This window comes from Lissotriton vulgaris, unplaced genomic scaffold, assembly GCF_964263255.1.
Source record: "Lissotriton vulgaris unplaced genomic scaffold, aLisVul1.2 SCAFFOLD_2368, whole genome shotgun sequence".
Lineage (NCBI taxonomy): Eukaryota > Metazoa > Chordata > Amphibia > Caudata > Salamandridae > Lissotriton > Lissotriton vulgaris.
In genome coordinates, this window is record NW_028247528.1 from 368044 (window position 1) to 388366 (window position 20323).

General features: G+C 45.8%; 1 long non-coding RNA gene across 1 annotated transcript in view; it reads left to right on the forward strand.

Annotated features, from left to right (window-relative positions):
* Positions 1-14150, forward strand: part of LOC147665153 (uncharacterized) — a 68108-nt gene extending 53958 nt beyond the window's left edge. Inside the window, exon 2 of the long non-coding RNA XR_015305025.1 lies at positions 7496-14150. This is a non-coding gene — a long non-coding RNA (uncharacterized LOC147665153). The remainder of the gene's footprint in view (positions 1-7495) is intronic.
* Positions 14151-20323: the final 6173 nt, after the last annotated feature.

Here is a 20323-nt window from a genome sequence, read left to right on the forward strand (position 1 = left end):
AAGCGTTGGATTCTGACGCATTCCCATGTTTGCGAAACGTAATTCTGGGAATACGGCAGAATACATGGGTGTTGCCTGGGAACACCCACAGCCACACCCATGGAAAGCCCCTTTCACACAAAGTGCTGCGGGAAAAGTGGCCATATTTACGAGGACATGGAAAGCCATGCAGGGCAGCTTTACGTGTCCTTGTAACTACGGAGCACCACACTGCACCGCACATAAAGTGATGCACCGGCAGGGCAAGGGTCTTGTAAATATGCCCCATAGTCTTTCGGTGGATCCCTGGACTCAGAAGAAACTTAATCTGGTTCTCTAGAAGTATTCAATTTTTTCGTACCAGGGACCAGGCTGGGAAGGCCCTCTTCTCATTGTCACCTTCATCTTCTCTAAATATCCTTCCCCTTTCTGCTCCTTCCGCCTCTGCTCAGCAGGGGCTCCAGCTGATGTACATGGGAAGAAGCTCTTTGTAAATGATGCTCTTGTGGCTTCACATGACTTCTAGGCGGTTGGGTACCAATCGGTTGTGATGTTGCAGTTAGACATGTTGAAGGCTCTATTGATGGAGTTTGCAGAACTCAAGCTTAAAATTCCTGCATTATTTGTTTAAAGGAGTCAACGAAGTCCACACAACCTTGTAGCATTCTCTGTAGAGGTGTAACCTCCATATGTGGAAAATGTGCCTTTTTTCACAAGATGTATCCTTTTCACATGCTAGATACTGCTGGTATTTTGACTCTGTGCATTGGGAAACCACTAACTGGTTCATCAGTGCATGTGCTTACTTTATGGTACAAAAGTTTCTTGTATTTGGTTTCTCAGCCTTATGCACACAGCCAGCCTGCTATTTGCACGAGAGAGATACAGGAGGGTTGATTCCCTTAGAAGGACATCACCGATGGAGGAGGCAGGAGAGAGGGTGACAGGAGGCACTGAGAAGAGGCAAGAGAGGTATGAGGGAGGCTGGCTGAGCCCAACCTTCAAAGGACCAGCAAAGATGGGACTGGAGCATGGGGAAAGATGCATGGTTCCAGCATGTCCTTCAATGCAGTCTAAGGTCAGCAAACCAGCTTAGGCAAGACCCGCCTCATGTCCAATGGAAGGGAATCAGTGTGAATGGGCTGAACAAGGGCAGCCCAGGGTTGGACATTAGAAGGGTAATTTTTGGAAAGCTTTAAACTGACTATTCACTCAGCAGGTCTTAGATGTAAAGAGAAGGAAGGGATGTAGTAAACAGGGGAGAAACTGGGGATGGAGATTCACAATAAGGAAGTATCCCCCACTTCTTCAATGTGCCTTATCTGATGGTTTTTGTTGTTATGTTATGTTATATCGATTTGTATAGCGCACTAATCACTTGAAAGGGTATCCAGGCGCTTAGGCAGATTTGTAGGTTGGTATTCCACAAGGTGCCTATACGAAGGCCAGGCCTACAGCTACTTTTGCGTAACTCAAGAAGTGAGAAGGAGGTTCTGATGTGTTGTGACGGTCGTTCCATGTCTTGGGTGTGATGTAGGTGAGTGAGCGACCTCCAGTTCTGCATTTGCAGATGCGGGGAGTGTGTGTGAGTGAGAATGAGGCAGAGCGTAGCTGTCTGGTGGGCTGGTGAAAGTGTATCCCGGTCTTGTGTTATGTAGGACTTTGTATGTGTGCGTGAGAAGTTTGATTTGGCTGCGCTTGTGAACGGGGAGCCAGTGAAGCTTCTTGGTGTGCAGTGTGATATGGGTGTGGTGTGGGAGGTTGAATATGAGTCTTTCAGCGGTGTTCTAGATGGCCTGGAGTCTGTGTATGAGTTGTTTGGAGATTTGATTATAGAGAGTGTTGCTGTAGTCCAGCCTCCTTGTGAGGAGTGCTTCTGTGAGCGTCTGTCTGATGTTCTGAGGCAATCATTTGAAGATTTTTCACAGCATGCGTAGGATGTGGAAAAAGGAAGTGCACACCGCATTGACTTGAGCCATCTTGTTGACCCGTCATCTAGGATGATCCCTAGATTTTTTGGGTGGTCTGTGGGTGTGGGTGTTGGTCCTTGCTCCAACAGCCACCAGGTGGAGCCTGATGGGGAGGTCTTGTTGCTGAAGACCAGTACTTCCATCTTGGTCAGATTGAATAATTGGATTTGATACATACAGTGCTTGATTTGTAATAAAATAAGTGCCAGGGCGCTCATCAAGAGGCCCCTGCAGCCTGCACCACTAATTGCCCCCGCCAGCGCTGCCGATAACAGCACCATACATGTCAATATTTTAGAAGAGGAAAGTGGGAGATTTAAAAAAAAAAGACTCTTACGAGAATGACAATTCAGTCTATTCCAGGCCACAAAGCTGTGAGAATGGCTTCGGCAGCACGTACTAGACATCAATCAATCACTGGATTTGTAAAGCGCAACGAATCACTCGTGAGGGTGTCCAGGTGCTGAGGACATATTGGTTACCGGAGAGATCCGTTGAACAGCCAGGTCTTGAGTGCCTTCCTGGATTCTAGAAGAGAGGTAGAGGTGCAGAGGGAGGTCCTTCCAGGATTTCGTCGTGAGGTAGGAGAAGGAACGTCCTTCACTGTTGCTTTGGTGAATGCGAGGGGTGTGAACGGGGGTGAGGGACACGGATCGCAGGTGTTTGGACGGCTGGTGAAGTTCATGCAGTGGTTGATGAAGGCTGGATCTTGGTTGTGCAGGGCCTTGTAAGCGTGGATCAACATTTCGAATTGCGTCTCTTCAGGACAGGGAGCCAGTGGAGTTCCCTGAGGCGAGGGGTGATGTGGGCCAGTTTGGGGAGTTCGAAGATGAGTCTGGCCGCAGAGTTCTGAATGGTCTGCAGTCTCTTTAGGAGGTGGGTGGTGATTCATGCATAGAGTGCATTGCCGTAGTCCAGACGGCTGGTACCTAATTTAAAGTATATGGAATTATCAAAAAACTGTAGTTGTGCATTTCTCTGTAATAGTCAAACAGCGCCACCATGTGCCTGATTGTCCTAAGTACTAGAGTTGACAATTAAGAGCTGATGTCGTGCATTGGAAACCACTGGCTCAACTTAAGCACTGGGTGCAGGCATAGCTTTCTGTCACCTGTGAGACTGAAACACAAACTTCCTGAAGCGGTGGAAGGTTAACTTTTTACCTGTTAGCCATTGAGTCAAATCTTGCATGATGTCCGAGAGACAGAGCATAGCTGGATGTCTGATTACAGAGGAAATACAACTGAACGTGGTCATTGTACAATGCTATACTGCAGGGAATGGCGATTCCCTCAACCTGGGCTGGTGCAGAAATCCTCCCAATTTACAAAAAGTGCTCACCACTTCTTCCCACAAACTATCGACCAATAAGTCTATAAGATGTCAGTCAGAATATCTTTGCTCGTGCACTGCTGGACCATGTGATGGAAGAAAACAAGATCCTGAGCCCTTTCAAGCAGACTTTTGGAAAAAACTGTCCACTGTAGATCAAATCTTTAGGCTCCAACTCCTGTATTGGAAAACTGTGATCTTAGAGGGCGGTAGTCTCTATTTAATCTTTGTGGATTTAAAATCTCCCAGATACATTGTGCGATTTGGGGGTCCCAAGCTATCTATGCCTCCTTTTTTAAGCGGTTACATGAAGGCAATTATGCCTACATTAGATTTCGCAAGTATGGGGAATTAAATGCCCCTATACCCATAGATAGTGGTGTCTGACAAGGATGTGTTCTCGCGCCAACTCTTTTTTGTTTATTTATTAACACACTTGCCGAGCACTCAACGCAGTTACGTACAATGATACAACTAAGTTAGCGAACAGGAAAGTGCCAGCAATGATGTTCGCTGGCGATACCCTTCTGCTTTCCAAGTCACCAATGGGTGTACAGAGTATTCTTGACAGCTTCAATGCCTTTTGTAAATCCAGGATGCTCGAAATTAAGACCCAGAAGACCAAATGTATGGTCTTTAATCCAGGCAGCTCAACTTGACCTAATCCCTGCCCACAAGGTATCCCGCTGGAGAGGCTGTCGGTATTTGAGTACCTTGGGGTTACTTTAACTGAAAAAATGGGTTGGGGAGCCCAAATCGATAAAGCCAGCTTAAAGCTAGCACAGACCACGGGGGGCCCGACCAAGGTATTTAGGAATTCTAGTCATAAAGCCATTGGTCCGCTAGTTGAAATTTACAAAGTGCAAGAAAGGGCTGCCTCTTTGTATAGGGCAGAAATCTGGGGCACAGTCCATTACGTAGTATTATCAAGATCAACTATATTTTTGTTAGGCAGCTATTTAGACTCCCCCAAGTACACCCTCACACCGCTCCATTTGGACATTGGCCAATTGCTGATGAAATCACCCTCAGGCCCCTCATATTTTGGAGTCGTCTATGGGCCACTCCGGGATTGGCTGATTACAGAGCAGAACTCAGGTAGGTACTGAGCCGACATGGTGCGGGAAAACTACCTTGGATAGCATATGTTAGGGACACACTTTTGGCCATGGGCAGAGCAAGGCTAAGGCATAATGCAGAGGCAGTCTGCGTTTTGGGGGCGGTGGCCACCCTCCCCCCTTACCTGCTGCCGTCTCGGCCGCATGACTCACTTGCACCCCCCGCTCTTCGATCAGGCCACCACGGGTGTCCTAAGGCTTAGCTACGCCATTGCCCTCTACCTCTAGGAACTAACTGTTCTGGAGTTTTAGGGAGAGCAAAGTTGCTGAGCTACAGGGGAGCTCATCAACAGGCTCGTTGACCGCCGTGTTCCTGCCCCTTCGCTGCTCATGACGAGCTCAGCTCGTCATGAAACAATGCAATTCTGCATTCCTCAGCATACAGCGGTAAAAATGCACTGCATGCATGTGGTTAAAGACCAGTATCGTTTAGAGCCTGTTTTGGATGACATTCAACCTGCCCTAGCCAGGAAGCTATACTTGCAATTCAGGCACGGGGTTCTCCCGTTGCGCGCCTTTACAAATAAATGGGCTGGCAATTTACCCATAGGTTGTCCGGCATGTAGCATTCCAGAGGAGACAGAACTACTTGTACTTTTTTTTGTTCTGGATAGAGGAAGGCTAGGCGCCGTTGGTTGCTTCAGCTATGCAGAAACCTAGGCACACAGCTCTGCGCTGAGTCATTTAGACTGAAATACAACACACAGTTGCCTATTGTATTCGTGATGTCGTGTTTTTTACTTTCTATGTGGTGTTTACGCAAAATATTTCTGAATGTCACTGTGTAGGTCATAGACGCTAATACACCAAGTTTTATTGGATTTGTTCCATTTTATCTATTTCCTTCATCTGAGGTTTTTATGTTTTCTCTTAGTGGTTGTAATACACTACATATCTGCTTGTATTCTTAAAAATAAATTTGTATTAATTGCCTTTTATTGCATGGGGCGTAGGCTCTAAACGACGGTATTTAAACATTTGAAAGTGGGGATTCGACCCAGTCCTCAAAAGGATTGCTTTAACGTTTTAATGAAATGTTATTGTAATGCATTTGCACTTTAATGGTCTATTGGCACAATAAAGTTTCCTTGATGATGATAACCTAATGCACAAATCTACATGCAGCTGGACCAGGTGAACTGCGGGTGGGAGTGTCGCCTCCCTCAACCAGGCCTCAAATGTTTTCTTCAACAAATTGATCAGCTGATCTCCTGGTACCTCCCGCTGCCTTAAAACAATACCATAACGCCTCTTTTGTGAAGCAGACCAGTCAACCAGTTGTAACTGTTCTGGCACTGGGCTTGTAGAAGATTGTTTGTTGGAACTTGAAAGGAAGTGGCAACTTACACTCGCTGTGAACTGGTACCTGGAACGAGGTCATTCCAGAAGAACAGGAGGACTTTGGAGTCAACCCCAAAGTCTAGATTGGTTGGTGAGAAGGAAGGGGGGGAAGTCGAATGGCTTAGCCAGATTTGGAAAGACCGAAAAGAGTCTATTTGTCGTGGAGATGCAAGCCAGGTCACCCCTATAGCAGGTCTCTGAAGTTTGCAAGTTGTTGACTCTACCTGCCAGCTGACTCTTATCCAGCCCCTCTGTCCTGACTTAAGGCTGTAGGCAACCTGAAGATGGTCGTGCTGTGTAAGTGGATGGGGAAGAAGCCTCCAGTGGCCATCTGAGAGGACTGCACGTGAAGAATGGAGAAGCCATGTGTAATCTGGCTGTTACTTGGAAACTATAACTTTACAGCAACCTTTGTAGTTTTGGTTTCATTTTAGTCATAAAATACATTTTGATTTTACTCAAATGGTCTTTGAAACTTACTGGGTTGTTTCTTGATGCAAGAGTTGTGCTGGTTGTGCTAACACTAGACACACAAGCTCTGAATTCGCCTTTCTTCTTGGTCCTGTTCTACTAAAAGGCATCAGAATTTAGGGGCAATGCAGCAATTGCTTCTCCTCTCCATTAACTTTGATGATCCCCATGGCAGCCCTGAAATGGTTATGAACTGTTCAATTGTAAACATTGCAATAGGAAGTTTTGTTTACATTGAAGGTGTATGTATATGTGGAGAACCGCTGAGGCCTATCACCTGTTTTCACTGCTCACAAATATTTCCTCAAAGTGATCAGTTTCCCTGATTCAAGATGTCTGTATTTTCATTAAATACATGTGTGCTCTGGGTGTGTTGCAGGGTGTCCAACTAACCTGACATTTTGAGGGATTGTGTTAACCTCTGGTTATGCTAATTCAGAGTGACGTGAGCACATGCAGCGAAGAGGCCATAAACCAGCAGGGTAGAACCCCAAAACCAGCAGGCAACCACGCTTATGCATGTACATCACAGCCGTCTGCCCCCTCATATAGCCATAAACATATGTTGAAATAGTACCCATGTAGGAATTGCAAATTTGATGGGGCTATCGCAATGAGGCTACGTCCTTTTCGAGTATTGAGACTGGTTTTAAGTTCTCCAAAAATTGCCTGTTAAGGGAGCAAGGCATGGGGAGAACATGATTTGACTAAGATCAAACAATTAGGCGAAGTAGGGGAACAAAAACTGCAAAGCAGGACTGCTTGTTTTAAGGCCTATAACTTTCCCAATATACAACATTTTATTGTGTAGTCTATAAGAGTAGGAGTGCTGCGCCGCTACAATATCATCCAATCACAGGTGTTTATGTTCAGAATTCTACGCCTATCCCGTTGCCCTTGAATATTTTAAAATATTTACTAATCAGTAAGCAGATTTCAGTTTTAAAAAAAATTCTGTCGAAAATGATCAGCTATCAGATAGAAACCTAAGACATCTATGCATATTGGATTGTGGTATTTTGTTTATTAACTACAAATACAGCGTACGAAAATCGCACAAAACCAGCTAAAAGCCCCAAATAAAGCCTAGCGCTACATGCCTTCCAAATCTGGTGAACTCTCGTTTAGCCAGATTACGTTTTAAATAGAGAAAATACCCTAGAAGGATCTCCATGCACTACGTTCTTTGGGAATCCCTGTGACTTTGCGTCTCACGACCAACCTGAGACAAATTTTCCTGAATCAAAGACTGATACTTGTCCTGTTTTGCTCTTTTTCTTGTAGGTCCAGAGTGAAGTCAAGACCCTACAATATGTCTCTGCAGGACTGCAGCCCATGGGACAGCGAGGAAGACCCGGAGAGCCGAAGATGGCTAGTTCGTCCCAAGTCCGCCAAGGGTCGAAATCGCCCAAGCTCCGCCCAGCTCCAGGGGAGCCAGCAACGTAGAACCCTTGGGTGTGAGGCCTTGACACCGAAGATCGCAGAAGAGTCAATGGAGCAGGGACCAAGTACTCAGAGTAAGGAGGATACCGTGCAGCACAGAACCTGCTCCCAGAATGTCTGGAAGTCAAAGACCATTGATCGAGACTTGAGGTTGGGAAGTGGACGCGTTACGGGCCCGCTTGCCAGCACAAAAGCACAGGTGACCAGATCCTGCTCCACTTTGCAAACTAAGGATATGAACTTTGTCCTGCCTGCCAAGGTGCCCACTCAGGATATGAAGTTTCCCGTGCCGACTAAGGCCCCGTGCACCCTTAACAAATACTCCATCTTGCCTTCCATTGGGTGCGTCGGGGAACGTCCATCAAGGTTACAGGCCAACCTGTGCTCTGAGGACAGTGGGGCATGACTGGAACACAAAGACGCTTACTGCGCCCACAGCTCTTGACTTGGTGCTTTTATGTCGCTTTATCACCTAAGTCTCAAGATACTGTAATCCAGGTGTACTATTGGGTATCTAATTTGTACGCGTACTATTGACCTCAGAAAGTCGATAGGGTGGGTCAAGAAGCCCAGATGTGAACGGGAGACATGGAGGTTGCACACAGATCTCTGCGGAAGATGCATTATTCTACTGAGCTACCTTCAGGGTTGATGGGATGGTGTGTGAACATGAAAGATCAGGAGTCAGGACAGAGAGATAAAGAAATGTCAGAGGCAATATATCATTGTCTCTGAGTGTCCACTGCATTTGTAATGTTGATGAATTTCTACCACTGTGGGTGGGTCTCGCTCCACAAGCCGAAAGGTGGGTGATATTTGAAGATACTCTTGACACGCCAGGCCGGGAGCTCTTGCTTCAATGATTGCAAAAGTGCCTGATGTTATATTTTCAGGTGGGGTGAACTGGTCTAGCCATGAAGCTGTTTTCTTTCATTAATTTGTTTAATGTTAGAGCATGTTGAAACAGAACCATGCAGGGTCATAACTAGGTTTTCAAAGATTGGGGGCATTTTACTGAATTCAGGCCAGCTCTTCTGGCATTTCAAAGGCTCCCCTTCCCCCACACATGCAGGCAGCCCAACCTCCCCCCACATCCATATCCCTCCCAGAAAGTGAGAAATTAACAGATGGATACTGTTAGGAAGTTTGAGGATTTACCTAGATTTTGCTGACTTCGCCCCAGCTCTACTGGCCTTTCAGAGGGTCCATGCATTCCACATGACTTCGGTGTGTGTAGTGTGGTGTAGGGCTGGTGATGTGGATAGATGTTAAAAGCAGGCCAAACTCCCTGAGCAAAGCTTCATGCTACACCCTCGTATAAGTACCACAAGACACCATTAGGGTCTTAGGAAGTATTGTAGATAAAGAGGGTAGCATTTCTTGCTTTATGCGTAAGTTACACATTTCCAAACAGATTCCTCAACAGGATCTTCCAGGAGAATTGTCAGTAGATCTCATTTAAAGATAAACTTCAAATTGTATTTTCTGACTGGGGTTTTCTACAAAGAAACATATTCGCCAAATTAGAAAATGAAGAAAATCTCAAACGTTGCATCCAGGGAACCCAAACCAAAGACATCGTGCAATTCTCTTTTTTTAATCAAATGATCAATATCATTTCTTTACACTTTTCCACCAGTTGCTCTGATCCCAAAGGTTTTGACCAAAATGCAACATTTCAAAGCCAGAATAATTGAGATCATGATGGAGCGGACGCTGCAGTAAAGGACCACGGATCACTACGGATCTCCTTCACATGGTCAAGTTATTCCTCAAGAAGTTGCTGTGCCAAGTACATCTTGTCTTCAAGCTACAGCATCTGTGCCAACCATCACTGAACTTGGCAACATGGCTCCTGACTGCACTCATCACTGCTGATTGGAACTTCTAAAAGTTAGTATGAACATTGTAAAGGAGGTGAAATACCCACCAAGGAGGCATTCCTAGGCTTTGTAATGGAAGAGTTTCTGCATCTGGTAAATACACATAGACATTCAATTACAGGCTGTGACGAGGCATTCACATTATATACACTGTATATGGCTAAACTGGTATGAATCCCATCAGTTAACCCGTTGGCTGCGGCGCACATTTCCCTGCTGTGCGGGCAAATTCTACACGTGCGCAAATCGGACTGCCCCCAGCCGTCCAACGGACACGCCCACCATGATGTCAGAGGGCTGGGGGACATCCGACACACGGAAAGAGTTAAGGTACCCTTTGCTGCAATTATAGATTTCAGAAAAAGTCCTTCCAAGATGCCTTTTTTCACAATTCGTTTGATAAAAGACTTCTTAAAAAGTATACAAAAGTATTTCTGCCAATTAGAGCACTTTCACCACCAGGGAAATTCTATGTAGTCTTTCTAAGCTCAGGTGTCCTGTATTTGATCCAATACATAAGGTTTCTTCCAAGTGATAGGTCAGTAAATAAAACCCAAAAAATCAGGTGAGATGTTGTAGGCTTCCTCTAAAGTGATCCCAATCAAATCATAGGGAACACGGTAAAAGTGATCCAGTCTGGCTATGACCTATTGTCAATATCTCCTACTTGCCCTAGAGTAACCCTTGAGAGGTTGGGTATAACTCTGAGAGGTTATACCCAAGTTAGAGCCATTGATAGCAACTCTGAAATGATGCTTGAAGCTCCTAAGATGCTCTGTAGCAAATCTATTATAAGAGACAGTGGTCCCTGAGTTAGTAAAGAATACGGTTGAAATCAATATAGCCCCAATCGGTACTATATTTTAGCCGTTATCCAGCCTGATAAGGGCAGTTTAATATGCAAAATAATGGAATAGAACAAACATGTGAATTAATCACAGTGGGACACAAGCCTGTATCCATGAACTCACATAGCAAACAAACACGGTGAAAGGCTCAGGCAGTGTGTAGTTGTTTGTATCAAATAATTACAATAAAACAAACAACAATTGCAAAAAGGTCACCTTTACACATAATATCATATACAAATCACTGTGTATAAGGTTGCCAACTTTGTCAAATGTAAGCAAATAGAGGCCAAGTCCAGATCTGACATGCCTGTGTCTTCAAGTTAGGAGCTCTTACACAGTTTTTGTTGTTTTTTATGACAGTAAGATCCTGAAAACGACTCCCTTTTTCCCCATTCACCACCTACACCCCAAACTCATCTTCCCTTGCTCCTGGCAGACATGGGCAGGTCACTCTGGCTCTCCCTTTGTTCCCTACTTTTACTTTTTTCCCCTTTGCCCCTTCCTGGATATTTTTCTCCGTCGCTTGTGTTTTTTTTCCCTTTATTTTCGCACTTTTTCCCTCACCCCACCCTAAAACTGTGGCATAAATAAAAACAAATCTGTGATTTCCCATTGTGGTGGGGAACCCCATAGATTACTGTGTGCGCTCGGAATCTCCCTCAGCTATGTACATGCAAATAATAAAATGGTGGAAATCAGTGCCATTGTTACTCACAGATGGTCCAGTTTAAAATACTCACATAAAACACAATACTGTGCCCAATCCATGAAAGCTTGCCTGGCAAGGACTCCAGGCATTTTCCGACTGCAAGAAGCAGATGCAATATCAGGACTATAAATCCATCACAATAACCACCAGAAGGCATTTAACCAAGTACACTCTCGGTTTTCTCTGCTTTATTCAATTTTTTTGCCTTTTTTTTGTCATGCAAACAAACAAACATTCTGCACTCGATTGTTTTAATGGCCTTTCCATTTATTGGGGCATATTTACAAGAGCATTACGTCAGTGGACCATCACTTTTTGCGACGCTCCAGTGGCGCCGTGCCTTGCTCCATATTTACAAGGCGGCGCTAAGCCACTTTGTGTGACTGAACGCCACCTTGTTAATATGGCCCTCCTCAACACAGTTTTCTGATAGCAAATGGACGTGCAATGGGTGTTGCTGAGGGCGATCAGCTTTTTGACGCTGCTTTAGATTTACAAGGATCTGTCAATCTGAGGCATTGCCAAAATCTTGCATCTCCCCAGGTGAGGCGTAAGAGTGGCACAACAAGGAGAAATATTTTAATTTTTCCTCTTTTTTTGCTCTCTCTATGTGTGCTGCGTTCTGCAGCACACATAGAAAGATCAAAATGCCATTGATGATCGTTTTCATGGAGGAAGGTGCCCCCTCCCGCACAACAATTATCCCTGCAACGCAGGCGCCCTTGCACCACGGTGTGAGGGTGCTGCAGTGGAGGAGTCTGGCTCAATGGTTAGAGCGGCAGACCCTGATGCAGAGGTTTGGCCTGGGACCAGGGTTCAGTTCCCGTCTCTGCGGGTCTTAGGCTCAATTTCCTTGGACCTGACAATTCTCGCCACAGTGCCTATTCTAATCATGGGCCCCACGCTGCAACTCTGGGCAACTGCTTGCTTAACCTCCACACCGGCCCCAACAGCGCTAGGATGCCTGGCTTCACCCTGGGGGTGCCCAGGAGTGGACACTTCACAGGGAAAGCCAGGAAGGGTTCCACAGCGGTATGAGTAATAGCGCTAGGAAACCGCTTGGTGGCAGTGCGCTCTACAAATACCTTGACATTTACATTTGCAGTGGCGTTTGGCTGTCTTCTTTGCTCCGGCACAGGGGTGAGGACAGGAATGCGCAATATTGTTGTAAATACAGCACATTCTTCAACTTACAAAATTACGTAGCTTGGCCCAGCAAAATTGCTTGCGGCAACGTTTTCTTGCAAATATGCCCCATATAGTCAAAACAACATGATTGCAATGAAGGCGCAAATTTTGAACCAAATGATTCTTGTGGAGTAGTGTATGTTAGTGCCCCACAAATGTATCTGTGCGGATGAACAGAAGGGGCCATATTGTTATAAGTCAATACCAGCAACTCATCCAGAGTACAGCAGACCAAGGTATCGCTAGTCTGCTGACGAAAGCTCTCTAGCAGCTGGCAGGACTGGACTGGGAACAGAAACCACTGCTGGCAAATTGCTTGGCCAGCCCCTCTGGGGGAAAGTGGGGGGTGCCGCCAAGCTGTTTGCTAGGGCCGGTATCGGCCGGTTTTGTCATAGAGGGCCGATATTGCCGGCCACTGCAGCAAAAGCGACCCCCACCCTGGCGGCCCACTGGGGAAACGCACGGTACCCGCTACGGCTAGTCTGGCGCTGGCAGCTGGGTCCCAGATTGGTCATTCAAGCAGCACAAGATGGCGGCAAGGGCAATGGGAGGCAAATCGTACTTCACCCAACGAGGCGCCAATCCCTGCTGTCGCAAGTATGGCAACTATCAGAAAACAACTACATGGTTCCGAAGACCGACTGTTGTTTGAAACAAAGACACCTGCCAAGGCCTCGCTATGACCCCTGACCTGTCATGACCTGACCTTTGGGACCTTTGCCCGGTATGGGTAAGGAAGAGTGCCTCCAAGCCACACCACTTCTCCTGTGTGTGCAACTCATGTTTGCAGATCCACAGCATGTATATGTTTTCATGCTTGTTTCTGCTAATGTTGTGTCTCGTACAGTAGCAAGCGCTGTGGGGCCACCCTGTGGAGAAATAATAAGCGCTAGATAGGAATAGCTACAGCTCAGAGGTCTCTCCAAAGTTTCCACACCACTGACAGAGACCATGAGACAGGTTACAGCAGAGAAGATAACATAACATGTGTATTTGAAAAATGCATGTACAACCAGAAGGGTACAGATGCTTATTGTTATCGAACTCAATGGTACTCATTTTATTAACCCTCGAAGTATGAAATGCTGAGTAGACCCGCCAGAATTTGAACCTGTGACCATGAGATCAAACACAGACCCTTACGGTGAACACATTAGTCCACTAAGCAACCAGATCCAGGGGAAGCATCCTTTACAACGGAACCGTTACAACGCGGTACCGTTACAACGCAGGATTTACAACGAAAGTCGTTACAACCACTTTCGCTGGAGGGCGCACTAGGATAGGGGATAGTTTAATTTACTATACAACACCTTCCCTACTATCCACGGGAACTGGAGTTGGAATAGTAAATTAAACTATTCACTATCCAGCGCCCCCCATCGCAAGTCGTTGTAACGACCTAAGTTGTTAAACCTGCGTCATAAAGGTCATACATCCAGACCCGGCCTAACCAGCCGCGGCTCATGCAGGTAAGAGTGATGGGACTTATTTCGTCAGATGACCATGAGGGAAAATTAATTATTTATCTAATTTTCCCTTGTGCTTGTGTGTCAAAATCCCCCCCCCCCCACCCGGCCTACCGCTCTTACCTGCACGGGCCCCGGCTGGGCCTAACTATATACAATAAATGCATGAAACTTTGAATATATGGAGTCGAGAACATATCTTGAAGTGTGTGTCATAATGTGTGTGTGGCAAAACTTTCAGGCAGTGACATAAGATGTGTATTGAAGCACTGCGGAAATGTCGATGTTCCCATGAAATGCTCGCAAAATTGTAACCGACTCGGATCTGTTTATGAATTTAACTCTCACTGTTGACTGTTTTGGTGTGTTCAATAAAGTATATATTTTTTTCATTTATTTTGGGGTATGTTTTAGGAGCATACATTTTAACTGCTTGTTGCTGAACATAAGGGGGTTAATAGGATCGTAAATAGTATATAGTTGCGTCACCATTAACTCCTGGATTCTGTACCAACACCAACTCTTTCTTCACTTTTAGGTATGGCTTGACAGTGCAACTCTCTGCGGGACCTATTGTTGCAAATTGTGTAATATATATGTATATATCAAGTAGGCTTTGGGTCCACCCAGATGAATATTTCTCTGTCACCTCATGCCATTGGTTGATTGGTATGTCATTCTACATTCTGTGCAGTATTTGCATTGAAATGCATGAATAATTATTTTACATCTCTAAAGTACTATGAACCATTACACATTAGATACATTATCTCACAGACAGTCACAACTGCTGCCCATTCTACGTGGTGGAGCAGTGCGGGGGCAGCGTGGGGGAAAATAAAAAATAAATGAATATACACTGACCATCTGCTCCAGCGCTGCGCCTCGCTGCTCCTCTGCTCTCAGCACTACAGTTCCCATGAGCACAGGCTTCCAGCTCACCACGCAATCCCAGTGCTTCTCTCATACTATTCCTCCCAGCATGAGAGAGGCACTGGGATTGGGCGGAGGGGGCCGGTTTCACGTCCAGCAGGGACTGGGAGTCTGTGCACCTTAGCACTGCGACTATTTCCAAGGAACAGCCTGGGGATATCCAACTGCATTTATCGGTTTGGCGGGCCGGTCAAACCGACATGCGCACTTTCAGTGCCCACTCTTCCTCCTCCTCCCTGCTGCTGACTGCAACCTGGCCCCGCCTGCCCCAGACTCAGTAAACTTCAAAATTGGCAGAGTCAATGGAAAATAAAATGATAATAAAAGTGCTTTGTAATAATTTTGTTTTTCATTTTCTGCCTTTAAGCAGTGGGGCGACGCTCCTCCGCCATAGCGGAAGAGCCGCCCCTGCTCACAGATGCACTGTGTACATGGATGACGATCCACCAAAATGGCAGGGGCAGGGGCAGCAACATTGCACACCCTTTGAACTTGATGACATCACAGGAAGTGATATCACAAGACCTTTGACCCGATCATTTCTGCCACATGATCTTGATGCTGATGACATCACAAAAATTGACATCACTTAAGTCTAGTGCATAGCTCAACGAGAAACTCTTGGTAAATCACTGGGAAGTTCACAAAAAAAGATTTAAAAAAAAACAATAGTGATCCTGGCTACCGTTAAATAATCCCAATGGACCATGTATCAAATATGAACTATGTTATTTGCCTGATTTCCTCACTGTTATGGTTAATAAGTTTTGCCTTATGGCCACTTGTAAGGAACTGGCACACTAGTGCCTGTTTTGTTCAAACACATAATTGGGTGTGGCCTAGAGACAACTTTAGCTGTTTCGCCACGTCAAATAATGAAAAAAAAAGTATAAAATACTTTCTTTTTTAAAGTTAAAAAAAGTTTAAAAGTATATAAGTATAAAAAAAAGTGTAAAAAAGGCAAATATATACAATCCTCCTGAATATGAGGGAAAATCAAGCCGGAAATCAGTATATACAATTAAACCACTCAGAAGGCATTCGCCCCAGGATCCGAAGTTCCGCGCTATCCGTGTCCAGCCTCCAGCGATTCTTAGCCTGCATGTGCCGAGTGAACATATGAATCTTATCGCCCGCCACCATTCTCAATTTAGCAGGTACCACAAAAAATCAGTCACGCTCAAAGGTATGAAATCTTTCTTGATAACCTCTAGCTATTGCCATCTGCTGAATTCTGGAAAAATGCGTGGGCCTCATTTATGAGGCTGTGCGTCACTTTTACGCCGCCGGTGCATCACTTTGTGTGACGCACTAGTGGCAAAAAAATGCGCCTTGTTGCGCCATATTTACAAAGTGACGCATCTAGGTAGATGCGTCACTTTGTAAACCCCTGCGCCACATTATACCTGCGCCAGGTATAATGTATGCAAGGGGGTCATTTTGACGCAAGAAAGGGTCATGGAGTGAGTTACAGACACGTCAGAAATACTGACGTATCTGTAACTCCTTTCGCCATGATGCGTCATACTGTAAATATTACGCATCAATCATGTCGCAAGGAGTGTGCACTGAGAAGTGACGCATTGCTGCTTTCACGCAGCAATGCGTCATTTCTCATAAATGAGGCCCAGAGTTCCTTGGAACAGGCTGCCGCTGTGCATGAACAGGGGTGACTGATCCTCCTTGATCAGAACTTCCCATGTGCCCAAAAGTAGTACCAGTCCAGAGATCCTTGCGCCGGGTCCCTTGCTGGAAGCCTCTCCGCTCTGCTGATAGTTACAGTTCTGAGGGATCCTGGAGCTCAACCAAGACTAAAAGAACTTGCCACTTTAGCAACAGAAACTGAAATTTTAAATCTAGAAAAAGTGACTCTTTTTAAAAAGTGAAAGAAATATTTAAATTGCTTGCAAGAAAAAGATTTGAGCAAAGAAAAAGATTTGAGCAAAGAAAAAATCTGCAATTCCAGAACAAAGTAGTCAGGGAGCACTGCTAATCATCCAAACAGCAGTAGAGGGAAAGAAAAACAAACAATGGCAAAGCCAATAGGTTTCTTTTTGTCACCTGTTGGTTTTGCCGATGACTTATGGGGATGGTGTACAGCATCAGCAAGACGTCATGCAGCATGGCCAAAGTAAAAGTAAGAATAGCAAAATGTTGGCGCGGTCACTGCGGCCCTGGCATTTTTTAGGTGTGTGTATGTTGAGGACGAATCATTATGGACGCACCCGTACAAAATGAAGCAGGTGCAAATTTTTTTTTTAATTTAGTGATTCGAGATGGATCAGTGAATTGGAAGAAAAACCTGAAAAAGAAGTTGTGCGAAAACAAATTTTTTTGAGGTGGAGAAGTTGGCAGCAATTTCCTGCCTGGCCTTCTCTAAACAAAAAATTGAAAAAAAAGTTGGTGAATGCGTGGGGCCAAGGAGGAGCGGGTGGTGGAAAGCAACAGAGATTGGGTTGGCGGGAGTGTGGGAAAGCAGCACACAAGGAAGAGCAACATAGGGGTGGAGAGCAAAGTACATGAGTGAGAAACATAACATAACGTGTATTTGTAAAGCGCACGTTCACCACTATGGGTAACTTGGCACTGAATAACAGATGTTTGTTGTTACGCAACTCAATGGCACTCATTTTTATCGACCTCAGTTGAATGAAAGGCTGAGTAGACCCACCAGGATTTGAACCTGTGACCATGAGGTCGAACACAGGCCCCTGCAGTAGACGCATTAGTACACTTAAGACAAAATCGTAACTTAAGTCTGTCTTGAGTCTGTCTTACGTCTGTCTTAAGACAAACTTAAGACAAAATCCTAACTTCTGTGAATACCAAAAGTAGTACGTTTAGGATTCTGTCTTAAGTTAGTTCTGTGAATCGGGCCCTGAGCTACTAGACGCGGCTAGAAAGCAACATGAATGAAGCAGGGAGGTAGGAAGGAGAGGAAGCACAGGAGACAGAGCTTATAACACATGAAACACAGAAACATGGAGCACCAGGGGCAGGTATATGGCAATAAAGAGAAACTCATAAAGGAGAGAGCTGAAAAACACATGCAACTCTCGTGGCGTGCTGAAACAAAGGGAAAAAAATGTTACCTTAAAAGCGAGTAGTGGAATTCTGAGATGGGAAAAAGGCTGTGCTTCAACAGAGGGACAAACACAAGATGGACAAGCTGGGACAATTAAAGCCGGTAAATAAGAAGCAGGCACATTTGAGTGACAACAAAATCAGCCAATGGTACGCACTTATAGGGCTGTAAGCCTCTAAGTTTAAGGGAGCCCACCCGGAGGCTCCACCAAATATTAAAGGAAAGTAAAAGAAGGAATCAAAGAGACCATAAGGTTCCTGTCCACCATGTGCACCTACAACAACTTGCATATACCGATATGCTTGGTACAGCTACACCCTCATATTGTATGTCTTTGCAATTACTGGACCATGAGTTACCAGCCCTATCACAACTACAAGATCCGCAAAAAGCAGGAGAATCCTTTAGTTGAAAATCAAGGAAACAAGCAATTACTGGTGGAATTGGGTGTAGAATGATGGATTTATCAGGAAATACCTCGTTTCTGAGGGTGCCCAAATAGTACACCTGGCCTCCCCCAGAATTCCTGCCTCCAACAACCCCAGGATCCCGTTGGCCAATGGGAGGCGAGAATACCTGGCCTATAGCTGTCCACATTTAACTGAACATGTTTACAGCACTCCCCGAAAATCATACCATTAACCGCTTAAGCGCGGCTGCGGCGGTTTAATTAGTTTGGCGGGGCCGCGTCGGCCAACGGACGTGCATAGCACTACTAAGGGGGTGCTCGCTACGGCCATTGGCCGATGGGCGCATGGAGGGGGTTAAAAACTATTTCACAACTCCCCCATTGCCTGGTATGCCAACCTTAAATAGCCTCGGGTAACACAATGTACCCTGGGAACACCCCAAGAAGCGCCCTTTCCCTCTCCGCACGCCTTCATCTTGTACGTGACTTTGCGACATGTGTTCCACCAGTACCGCGCTTCAGTGCTGGTGATCAAAAAAACACAGAAAGGTGCATCCATCATACAATTTCTTTCTTCTGTGCTTTGTTTAGATTAACACACTCCGTAGAGATTGAGGTGTTATGTACAGGGTTTGAAATTCAAAAATGTTGCTTTGACATAATTTCTTGAAATGTCAGAAAAATATGTGAAATGCAAATCTGTCATTTAGAGCTATATTTTAGCGAAAAATGTGGCCTCACAATATGTCCTTATGTTAATTTTTGATGTAAGGGTGTATTTTATGCTCAAAAACAGCACAAAACAAGCATTTACAATGCAATGGTCTCGGCATTATTAAAGGTAGAGCTATTGGCATTGATCATGACATTTTTTTTATTTTTTTAATCTTCAATAAACGTCATTGTCATTTACACCGCCAATAGCTTACTCGTTAAATAAATGGCATTGTCATTTGCAATGCCAATAGGTTAATCGCTCGCAAATGCATGACCTATTGCATTTACACACACACACCCAGAGCCACACACACACACACCTAGAGCCACACACACACACATACCCAGAGCCACACACACACACATACCCAGAGCCACACACACACACATACCCAGAGCCACACACACACACATACCCAGAGCCACACACACACGGGGGAGCAAGCACTGCCAGGGGGCGGGGGAGCAAGCACAGCCAGGGGGCAGGGAAGCAAGCACAGCCAGGGGGCGGGGAAGCAAGCACAGCCAGGGGGCGGGGAAGCAAGCACAGCCAGGGGGCGGGGAAGCAAGCACAGCCAGGGGGCGGGGAAGCAAGCACAGCCAGGGGGCGGGGAAGCAAGCACAGCCAGGGGGCGCGAAAGCAAGCACAGCCAGGGGGCGGGGAAGCAAGCACAGCCAGGGGGCGGGGAAGCAAGCACAGCCAGGGGGCGGGGAAGCAAGCACAGCCAGGGGGCGGGGAAGCAAGCACAGCCAGGGGCGGGGAAGCAAGCACAGCCAGGGGCGGGGAAGCAAGCACAGCCAGGGGGCGGGGAAGCAAGCACAGCCAGGGGGCGGGGAAGCAAGCACTGCCAGGGGGCGGGGAAGCAAGCACAGCCAGGGGGCGGGGAAGCAAGCACAGCCAGGGGGCGGGGAAGCAAGCACAGCCAGGGGGTATGGGAGCAAGCACAGACTGCTTTTGCCTGTCTCTAAAATACCCTTGTTGCTCAAAACAGCCATCCTATATTGGAAAGCTACATTGAAATACACCAAATACATACATAAAATACATACATAAACTGTTTGACTATAGCAAGTACAATGGAAAAGTCATATGTCACTGAATGTAAGATTGGAAGACCAACTGTGTATTATGTTGATGATTCCTGAAACCTATAATAATGCTATGCTCGATTGTAATGATAACCTGAATAAAACCAATAAAAGTATGTTTAAAAAAAGCTAGTAGCTATTTTCTTTTATGTTGTGTGCACACCAGAGCTCGTAGGCCAGAGTATTGTGCTGAGTGGGCCCCCTGCAGCTTGCGGGCCGCAGCACCACGGGGCCTGTGGGGGCCTGTGTTACACCACTATGTTTAGAGGGGGCTGGGTGAGTGCTCTAAGATCTATTTATTGTTCTCACTAATCATGGTTCACATATTGAGATTAA